Source organism: Vulpes lagopus, chromosome 20, assembly GCF_018345385.1.
Source record: "Vulpes lagopus strain Blue_001 chromosome 20, ASM1834538v1, whole genome shotgun sequence".
NCBI lineage: Eukaryota > Metazoa > Chordata > Mammalia > Carnivora > Canidae > Vulpes > Vulpes lagopus.
The window spans coordinates 21,688,155-21,698,845 of NC_054843.1; the positions used below are offsets into that span (position 1 = coordinate 21,688,155).

General features: G+C 35.8%; 1 pseudogene; it reads left to right on the plus strand.

Annotated features, from left to right (window-relative positions):
• Positions 1 to 7,749: 7,749 nt before the first annotated feature.
• On the plus strand, positions 7,750 to 8,076 carry LOC121479359 (annotated as a pseudogene).
• Positions 8,077 to 10,691: the final 2,615 nt, after the last annotated feature.

A 10,691-nucleotide genomic window follows, 5' to 3' on the forward strand; every position in this document is an offset into this window, starting at 1 on the left:
ATATGATCATTGACTTGATTAATAAAAAAGAATGAGTGGAAAAAAACTCTCGGACACATATAATCAAAGAAAGAATTAGTATATCAAAAGACAGTTCTGAGGAATTTACCTACAGAACACAGTAAGAGAAAATAAAAAAAATAAAAAAATAAAAAAATAAAAATAAGCAAAATTTTTAAACAACACATGTGTAATATGGTTTCTGGAGGCTAATTATAGAGGAAAATGTCAAAGGAACAGTGCACAAAGTTAAAAATAACCTAAACATTCCTCTGATTTTAAAAGCTATGAAACCTCAGATTGAGAATTTGATGAGTTCTGGGAATGATAAACACAAATAAAAATATACCAAGGCCCCTGAATAAAATTGAAGACAATTAACAATAATGAGTAAAATCATAAAACCTGATGGGGGGGAAAAAAGGAAGAAAAGATCCTAGGAAAAGAAATAATTAAATTGATGATTTTTTTTTTTTTTTTTTTGCCATCAATATATGCCAGGAGTCAGTAGAGTAAAATCTTTAAATTTACAGAAAAGAGCTGTCAACAGAACATTCCCTATCCAGGTGCATTATTAGTCATAATTGAAGGCCAAATAAAGGTATATGTCAAATAGAGGACTATGAAGAATGCTCACATACAACATACCTTCACTTTAAAATCTACTAAAGACTGTGTCAGGTGTGAACCTATATGGAAGGAGTGAGGTGACATTAAAGATCAATATATGGGGCACCTGACTGGGTTAGTGCATACAACATCCAACTCTCGATCTCAGGGTTTGAGTTTGAACCCCACACTCAGTGTAGAGATTGCTTAAAAATTAAATTAAATTAAAAAAATTAAAAAGACCATTATAAAAAAGACCAAAATATAGTATCAATTTAGCTATCATGCACAGGAATAGTAATTGTGACCAATGTCCATCATTAAGACATTATAAATTAATTTCTTAAAAAACATTAGAAATTAATTTCTAGATAGAATCATTAAGGATAATATGAAAAAAAAAAAGTGCGTTTCCTAGGTCTTTTTAAAATTTGCTAAGGTTTTTTCCTTTTATAGCAAAAGGCCAGAGGCACCGAATACAAAAAAAAAATTTACTTAAATATGTACACTAAAGGTAATTACACAGTACAAATGCAGTGTTAAAATTCCAAACCACCAAAAGGAAAAAAGGGCTCCAAGTTGGGCATGATATAGTATGGTGGTGAAAAGTGAGAAAAAGTACAACTGAGTAAAAAGAAGGTAATAAAGAATTAAAAGTCAGCAAGATTAATCCCAACAAAATTGCACTAGGATTTGGAGAAATTACAGTCACTGGCAAAAGGATATGGGGTTGAATCAAGTCTCCCTGTGCAAGTGGTTCATAATTGAACTTATTGATTCACGGATCACTATATATAGTCTTGTAATATATCTGGAACTCTATGCACTTATTCTAGGTTTACTTTCATTTTGACAAATCAACTTTTACCGTTTTAAAACAAAAAATGGTAGCTGGTTTATCGTCAGTACATATATATCAGAAAATAATGCACCATTGATGGTGGCTCCTTCTTAGAGCAGTGAACTGAATAGCAGTCATGGGGACACCGCACAGACACTTCTCCCTTTGAATTTCTCACATGCAAGGGTTTTCCTTGCTGTGCGATGTGTCTTCCCTTTGCTATCTTCAATTCACTCTCCGGCTTTCTCTACCTTCTCACTTGCCACATGAGGCTGAGCCCTTATCTACATCAGTGAGCTTCCTTGAACTCTGGTGTTGTGGTTGGGCTCAATCCATGAGGTGCTCTGACAGGAAGTAGAGAAAGGTCAGGGTACCTGTGCCCCTGAACCTCTCCCTCTGAGGTTGCTTTGAACTAACTGTGTATCTTAATTGAATGTCACTGCTACTCTTAAGGAATCCTATATTGTACAATTCTCTTTATCAAGTTATTGTTACTGTGCCTCTCTCTTTTTCTCCTCCAGGGTCATGGCTGGTGATTGCTCTATTGCTACCAAGTCCAGGTCACTGTACACTTACTTATTCCTCATCCACTTTGGGTACTGTATTGACTGGTTCCCTCAGAAATCCCGTTAAGTACACAATTCAATAAATAGATAATTTTTTTTAAAGTAGTTACTATCCTCATGTATTCAATAGAAATATTTTATCCTTTGCACAGAGGGAGATGGAAGCTTCAGGAAATTATAGAAGATGAGTCATCACTCTCATTAAAAATCTCTCCCCTTAAAAAAATAAAAATAAAAATAAAAATAAATCTCTCCCCTTCAACATCTTATATACAAAGGCTTCTTACAACAGTGTATTAACGTGTAAATGTCAGAAGCTTGCCTTCCTAGCAGCCATTTTCTTCCTCCTTTCTTCTTGCAAAAAACAACCTCCTGTGACAGAGACTGAACACTATTGAAGTGTGTCTCCCCAAACTTCCTGTGAATCACTGTGGCCAAGCAACTCAGTCTTCACCAATGATCTGTGCGAGAAGACTGTTTGGGGTGAGAGGGACTCAGAGAAAGATTTTCACTTTAATAAATGTGGGAGCTTAAAAAAGAAAACTTTTGGATTCTATTCCTCATCTTTTTCCTGCTTGGAAAGCTACCAGGTTTGGATTCAGATCCTTTCAGACACACTTGAATTCACCTATGAAGGAAGATACTGCTACCACATACAGGATGGAAAAGTAGACAGCAAGAACCTGGGTAATTTAGGACTTACTGAGGCTTTTAATCAATTCTGGAATAGCCAATATTTAGACTTCTTACTATGTGTAATTTAATGTTGTTATTTTTAAGGCATTATGAATTGTTTATTCTGTTACAGTCCAAACCATGTTTCATTGATAGAGAAGATGAATTGAAAATGTCATAAAACCCAACTTAAAATATATAAATCAAGATAAGGATTTGGATGAAGATATGGGGAACTCTTAAGGTCTGAATTATATAAAAACATCGTAGTCCCAGGAATAGTTGGAAGAAGTTTTATGAACTTCTTGTCGCTGCTTCTCTGCTCACTATTGCTGCAATGCTGAGTGGAACTTATCAAATGACTAAAAGATTAGTTTCTGACATCATCCCCAACCCACCCCCACCAAAACTTTTATATAATGTTTTATATAATGTGAGACACTCAAAAAGGTACTCTTAGTTCTAATTCTGAAAGTCCACAGGTAAAGCATATTCCATAAACATGCATCAATTTTCTGACCTAGAACATCCCAGATGACTGTTGGAAGGGTAGTGGACTACAATGGGAAAGGGGTGGCAACATTTTGCCCTGAGTCCAACCAGGGGGGCTTTGCATTGCAGAGAATTTATCAATTATAATGAAACAGACTAAGTTATTCTACTTTATATCATCATCATGTGTCTACAATTCCCAACAATGATAGTGATATAATAGTCCTCTTTGTTGAGGCAACCACCACCCACTTTTAGCATGTCACTAGGTAGTTCTAGAAAAGCAATGAAGAGCGTGTGATCCCAGAAAGTATCATAGTGGTTAGCTACATCATGAATATTGAGTGTCTCTATATAGGCATTGGGCTAACCAATAGAAAGAGAATAACAATTAAAAGAAGAATATTAGCTGCTCTTAATGAGTTTTACAATGTGGTGTCAGTTATTAACCATATGAAACACATATTTTATTTACATTATGTAATGATTATATAGTATAATTATATTATTATATGTTACAATCTATACACATATATATTTTATATAGGTATGATCATATAATATTATACTTTGTATTATACTTGTACTTAATGATGAAGTTTTGGCATATAGGTGAGGTTTGGTGGGGTGAGGTCTGGAGGTGACAACCAAGAAAGAAATCTTGAGACATCTTTGGTGTAAATGATGGTTTGATTAAAGCACAGGAACAGGACCCATGGGCAGGAAGAGCTGTTGCTCCAGGCCTGTGAGGGGTGGCTGATTATATATCTGGGATTTGGGAGGGGTTTGAGGATAGCACACTCTCTAAGGAAGTTTGGAAGCAAGATTTACAGGACCTTGAAGGAGCTAGCTATTGTTGGGAAAAGGTGACTTATTACTGTCTAATATAGCCTGAGTCATGAGACTCTTCAGATGTATATTGGTGGGCCATGTGCTTGGGGGATGATTGCCAACACATATCTTGGGGGGTTAGAGATAAAATAAATTTCTAAAGGAATTTTTATATGTTAAAGTAGACTGATAGGATTCTGGGGGTCAGGCTAAGAGTGCCTGTTGCCCTTAGCAAAGTATGAATATTGAGGCAGTTGAGTCCATAGAGGAATGTCCCTCTGCCTATTTCAAAGACTTGTCAATGTGCTGCCCTGGGCTTATGCATTGTCCTCAGCTAGTCCTCTGTTCCCTCATCACTCAACACACAAAAATAAGACAAATACAAATTACTATATTTATATTTTATTTGTGTACAATAAATTAGCACTATCAGAAGTTCTAAAATAGAAAACTAAAACAACTCAACATACATGGAGCTTCTCAGAAATTGTAAGTAAGACAGTTTTAAGATAAAAAAAATGAATTATATGCCAGGCAAAGGATAGGGTAAAAGTCAAAAGATAGTAAATGAAGAATTTTAAATAAGGGAAAACTTGTTTCTACTTATACAACACACAGTAGCCTTAGACAAGTGAGTGCAAATTAAAAAAACAACAATAACAACTGTATTTCCTTCAGGAGCTGCCATCAATTACTTGTTTTATTTCCTTCATTTGAAAAATGGGGATGGTAACTGTTCCTAACTCATTAAGCTGTGATGATTAAATGTAGTATTTGTACTGTACTTATGGTAGTGCTTCCACAAGAGTATTCAACAAGCAAATGTTAAGTAAATAAAAATTATGGATGGATGAGTAGATAGAAGAAAGATGGGGGGGGCGCTAAGGTAGAAAGGGTGAGATAAGAAAAGGAGAGGAGAGAAGGAGGGAAAAGAAGGCAGAAAGAGGAAAGAAAGAGAGGAAGATAACCTTCTTGTTCACGAGTTCAAAAGTTTCTCTGTTCAGGTCATGATCCTGAGGTCTTGGGATCATGAGGTTCACATGGAGCCTCATGTCTAGTCCATGCTCAGCAGGGCAGCAGCTCAGCAGCTCCCTCTCCCTCTGACCTTCCCCTCCACTCATGCTTTCTCTCATTGTCTTGCTCTCTCTTTCTCAAATAAACAAATCTTTAAAAAAAAGTTTCTAGTCTATGATGTAGATGGATAGATCGATGATATCTATCATGAACATGGTAATTCTCTGTATCTGTCAAGAACAGAATTGGTAGACCTTGATATTTGCACACATTCAACTCTTTAGGCTTTTGCTAAATTACTTGCTAAAGATTTTTTTTTCTTTCTCTTGCAATTTTTCCCTCACAATTTACACTTACACATGTAGGTATGAAGGTATGCATTCTGCTATTTTTGTGACAATGTTTGTCATTATAGACCTTCTAATTTTTGTGATTTCTCATCGTGGTTTTATCTGCATTTTTCCACTTACAAATGAAGATAGGCATGTTTTTATCCTGTGAAAAGTCTGTTGATGTCTTTCCAAAGTTTTCAGAGGATGATCTTTGCCTGAGTTCCTTTTTTTTTTTTTTTATCAATTTTGAACAAACTTAAGAATTTGTGACCATATTTTCAATATTTTCGTGGGGCACTTTAATGAACAGAAACATTAATTTTATTATATATTCCAAATTATCAATCTTTTCTGTTCTATTTGTGTTTTTTTTTTTTGCCTTGTTTGCAGATATTTTAATACTGAGTGGTGTGTCATTAATCACCTATATCTTTTTAAAAGGCTTTGAGATACTGTCTTTCATATTTGTTATTTTTCATCTGGAATTGATGTGCATATAAACCTAAAATGAATTTTCCAGATTTATAATCAGTTCCACTGCTATTAACTGAAGTGTTTATCCTTTTCCCATTTATGTGACTTTATCTCATGCATAGTTTTAAATATATATGGGTCTGTTTCTGAGATCCATGTTAATTTAGTTATATTTCTGAGAAAAACTACTTCACTCTTTTATTTACTATTATATCACTTATTAATTACTAAATAAATTTATCATGTACCTTGTTCTAAAAATGTTTTTTTTTTTTCCTTTTCTGCCTTCTGAACACCCATACACATTTTTGAAACAATGGTCAATTGTGTTAATTAATGTAAAGTTTGGTTGTATGAGAGAGTGTTCCAAAAAATCTGTACCTTATAAAAAAAAATATTTATTTTTATCACTTAACATCTCCATCCAGTGGGATTCCTACTGTATGGTATTGTCAAGGCCATGAATTCTATTCATTTTGGGTGGTTCACCCTTCTACAGATATTGCCCTCATTCATATATGCCAAAACAATTCTGCAATACATTCTTATTCCATATAGAAAGAAGACAGGGGAGTCAACGGTGAGAGGCAAATCCCATTTAGTTAATAGGAAAACCCTGTAATTGCATACATTTAACAAAATATTCTTGAACTTCCATCTTACTGGAGAGAATTTAGTCCCATGACCATACCTACATGGTAGGGAATGAAGGAAATGTTATTTTTTTCTTCTGGATAATGATATACCCAATATAACAGAATCAAGATTCTGTTACCATGAAAGAACATAAAGGGACAGTGACCTTTTTTTGCTGTTGTTAATTTATTTCTGTGGCTATCCAAATAGCCATGCACTCACTTCTCATTCATGGAACAAATTCTTTTTCTCCAACAAGAAAATCCTAAATTAGTATGGCAACTAAATATCCATGAAGAATGAAAAATGTTCAGCAAGTTTCAGTATGGGTGTTTAGTTTAGACAGCTAGGAGACAAGTAATATGTTTATCCACCCCATGTTGAAATATGGAATAAGAATAAGAACACTGTAATAAAAATTCATTTGGAAAGAGGAAAAAAAAGAAACACAGTCCCCTTTTCCAAGGCATTTATCAAATGTCACTGGTAGGACACAGCACTTTAGAAACAACTCTGTTGTTCATTGTCTAATGTGCATTCTGGCTCTGCCTCTGGAGAGTTTTTCTTATATAGTGAAGCCCCAGGTCACATTTAAGAGGAAATTGGAGAATATTCTCCTGGGAGGTTAGTGCAGGTTTGGTCTTCTGGAGGTTGTTTGTTAGTTATAGGATGCCTCTGCATATCAAGCTCTCTGTTTCTTTGCCAATACAATTACTTGGCTAACAAAGTCCCCATCCCTTAAGTATGTGATGTGCATAGTACCTTCTAAAGGGTATAGTACAGAACGTTGAGAATAAAAGAGTAACTTGACACTGGAGAAAGCTGACAAACACCCCCTTCAGGTGAGTGATGAATGATAGCAAAAGTTATATTGACAGTATGTACTTTTGATATGGCATGAAGAAAACAGCACTTTACCTCTGTAATCTTTGTCCCATGAACCCATAACCCCAGTATGACCATGAGAAACACATCAGACAGGATTAAAATGATGAGGACTTTACCGAATATCTGACTAGTGCTCCTCAAAACTGTCAAGATCATCAAAAACAAGGACGGTCTGAGAAACTGTTCACCTTCTAGAACAACCTATAGAGATACTATGAGTAAATGTAATAAGATATCCTGTATGGGGTACTAAAACAGAAAGAATATGAGATTGAAGGTATAACATCTTAGTGGGAGTGAAACCAACTCCTGGCTTGGAGCAGCAGCCTCACCAGGGCCTGCTGGTCTCCAAGGGTTTCTCTGTCCGGTGTCTCTCCCTCCAGTCCACAGCATGGGGAATATCTACACAAACCTCTTCTTCAAGGGTCTTTTTGGCAAAAAAGAAATGTGAGTTCTCGTGGTCGGCCTGGATGCTGTGGGGAAGACCACCAGCCTGTTCAAACTGAAGCTAGGTAAGACCGTGACCGCCATTCCCACTAGAGCCTTCAACGTGGAAACCATGGAGTCCAAGAATATCAGCTTCACTGTGTGGGATGTGGGCAGCTAAGATAAGACCCACCCTCTGTGGCACCACTGTTTCCAGACCACACAAGGTCTCATCTTTGTGGTTGATGGCAATCACAGAGGGTTTGTGAACGGGATCCCTGAGAGCTCGTGAGGATGCTGGTGAAGGCTGAGCTCAAGGATGCTGTCCTGCCAGTGTTGAAGCCCAAGCAGGACCTTCCCAAGATATGAATGCAGAGGTTTGTTTGTTTTTTTTTTAACGTGGTTTTTGTTCTCAAGGAGGCAATATCTGGTACTCCTTGGCAATATTTTATTAAAAATAAAAATATTTTTTAAGAGGTGGGAGAAAATTTTAATTCATTCACCAGATTAAATGAAGGGACAACATACTATAGACACAACTTAAGACAATTAGGAATCATAAAAAAAAAAAAAAATGAGGTAGACCAATTAGTGAAATTCACCAAATTTTTGTGAAGAAAACTTTACAGTAATAAAAGAACACAGGTGCCTCCTTTTCTAAAAATCATGGAAAAACCAATTGCATAAATTACAGCCAAAATAATTGAATACAACAATTCTCATTCTAATTTTAGTTTACATTCAGTATTAACTTGTGTGAACTGCTGCATGTCAAGGTGCAACAGGTCTATAGATCAATTATTATGCAGGCCTAGCAAACACATTCATACCACAATGTTCTAAAGGATGGCAAGGCTTGAAGCTGAGCACACCAAGGTATGTATTAACAAATCATGGTGTCCTGTGCTTGTGCAATTTCTTTCTTAAAGGAGAAGGACCTAATATTCTCTAAAGAATTATACTGATAAGGTGATTTTAAAAGATCCAAACCTTAATAATATAGGCATTGAAAAAAATAGGTAGGTCAAGTTGAATTCAAGTTGATTGTCTTTTGGCTTTCTTCTGGCATTTCTCTTTCACAGAGTTAAATAATATTTAGCTAATAATAATATTTAAGAAATCATTCAGAATTTTTTTGTGTGTGTGTTAAAAGTGAATCAATTCACTGTTTAGTACTGAGAAAGGATTTTAGGCACTCGGGGCCTCCAGCAGTCACTGTGTGGGATCAGCCTTGGCACTCCTCCTCTGGTGTCCATTGTACATGGTCACAGTAGGGTCCCTGTGACTCACTCTGTTTCAGTTCCACCTACATCCCTAGACTGTCTGTATTTTCCCCTTTACCCTAAACTATTTTCTAAATTTCAATTGACAATCATGATTGTTACTTGTCTTCCCAATCTGGAGAATATTGAGAGACTGAAGATCCTAAGGTCTATATCTATATATTCCCACTGTGTGAGAGCTCAAGTTTAATCAGTAAATAGAGTCTCTTTGCCAGGATATAGAATTCTCACCGGATTGTAATTGCACATCTATATTTTTAATTTAGAAAATACTTTCCTAGAATTCTTTCTTGGAAAACACCCGCCACACATTTAAAAAAAAAAAAAAAAAAGGATTGGCTAAAATGGCTCTTCTGGTAGGACCACTTATGTAGATCTAGTAATCTTGCTGCAAAAATAGAGAATATATGCCCAAGAGCCAAAATTCCATACGTAGTTTAATTCCTTTTTATAAAAGCCAAGAAAATGTGACAAACTTGTGATGATCATCATTTGCTTTTATATCTTCAACATCATTAGCAACTGCTCTTTATAATGAATGGGGGACCATAGCAAAGACTAGCAATTAGGTTGCTGACCTTAAAGTAGAGGTTTAGACACAGGGTGGGTAGATTCTTGAGTGGAGGGTAGAAAGGGAAATGATTGATCCAGGATTTAATTGGTGGATGCATGATCCTGACTACTACTTACCTTTTGTATATATTTTGATCTATATTCATTTGGAGCTGAAGCAAAATCTGCAAATAAAGTTGCCTTTTGTTAGAAATTTTTTGCAACTATTCTTTCTATATCTAATTTTTATTAGAATGCTATATACTCCACTGCCGAAAGCCTTCAAGGCAACCCTATTTGCTTCTTCTATGCTCCCAACCCTCAATTTTGAGACTTTGGTAAATATTGTTGAAAAGATAAACTATGGTGATCCCCCAGTGGTCCCACAGTGGTACCACCATGATTGGGACATGAATGAATTCTAGGGACTGACATGTGACTGAATATTGGGCAGTGTGAAATGGGGGCAAGTCTGTAGTCATTGGAAGTTTTAGGCATAAGTCTTTAGCTCCTAATATAAGAAATGCAAGGTCCTTTACTAGCTTGGTTATTGGTATGTGATGTGATGCCTGATGCCACTGAAACCATCTTGTGACCATGAAAGAGACTAACAAATACTTCAAGGATGTTAGCATAAAAAGATGAAAATAATCTCTGAGCTACTGAATTGCCTACTTCCAAATTGCTACTTTGCATTATAACAAATGTCCTTAAGGCTTAAATCATTTTCATTTAGTATTTATTTCTTTCAAATGAAAGTATCTTACCAATACAGATGGTCTATTAATAAGAAAAACTCTGGGGGTTCCTGGGTGGCTCAGTGGTTGAGCATCTGCCTTTGGCTTAGGTCGTGATCCCAGGAATCCTGGGATCCAGGGAGCCTGCTTCTTCCTCTGCCTATGCCTCTGCCTCTCTCTTTGTGCCTCTCATGAATAAATAAATAAAATCTTAAAAAAAAAATCCGTATGGTAGGAAGTGAATAAAATTTACCAAACTGTAACTATATGTAATAAAAGTCTGCTCTAATATAGTTTTAAAACAAGTAGTTACTTTTATAAGCTACATATAGAAT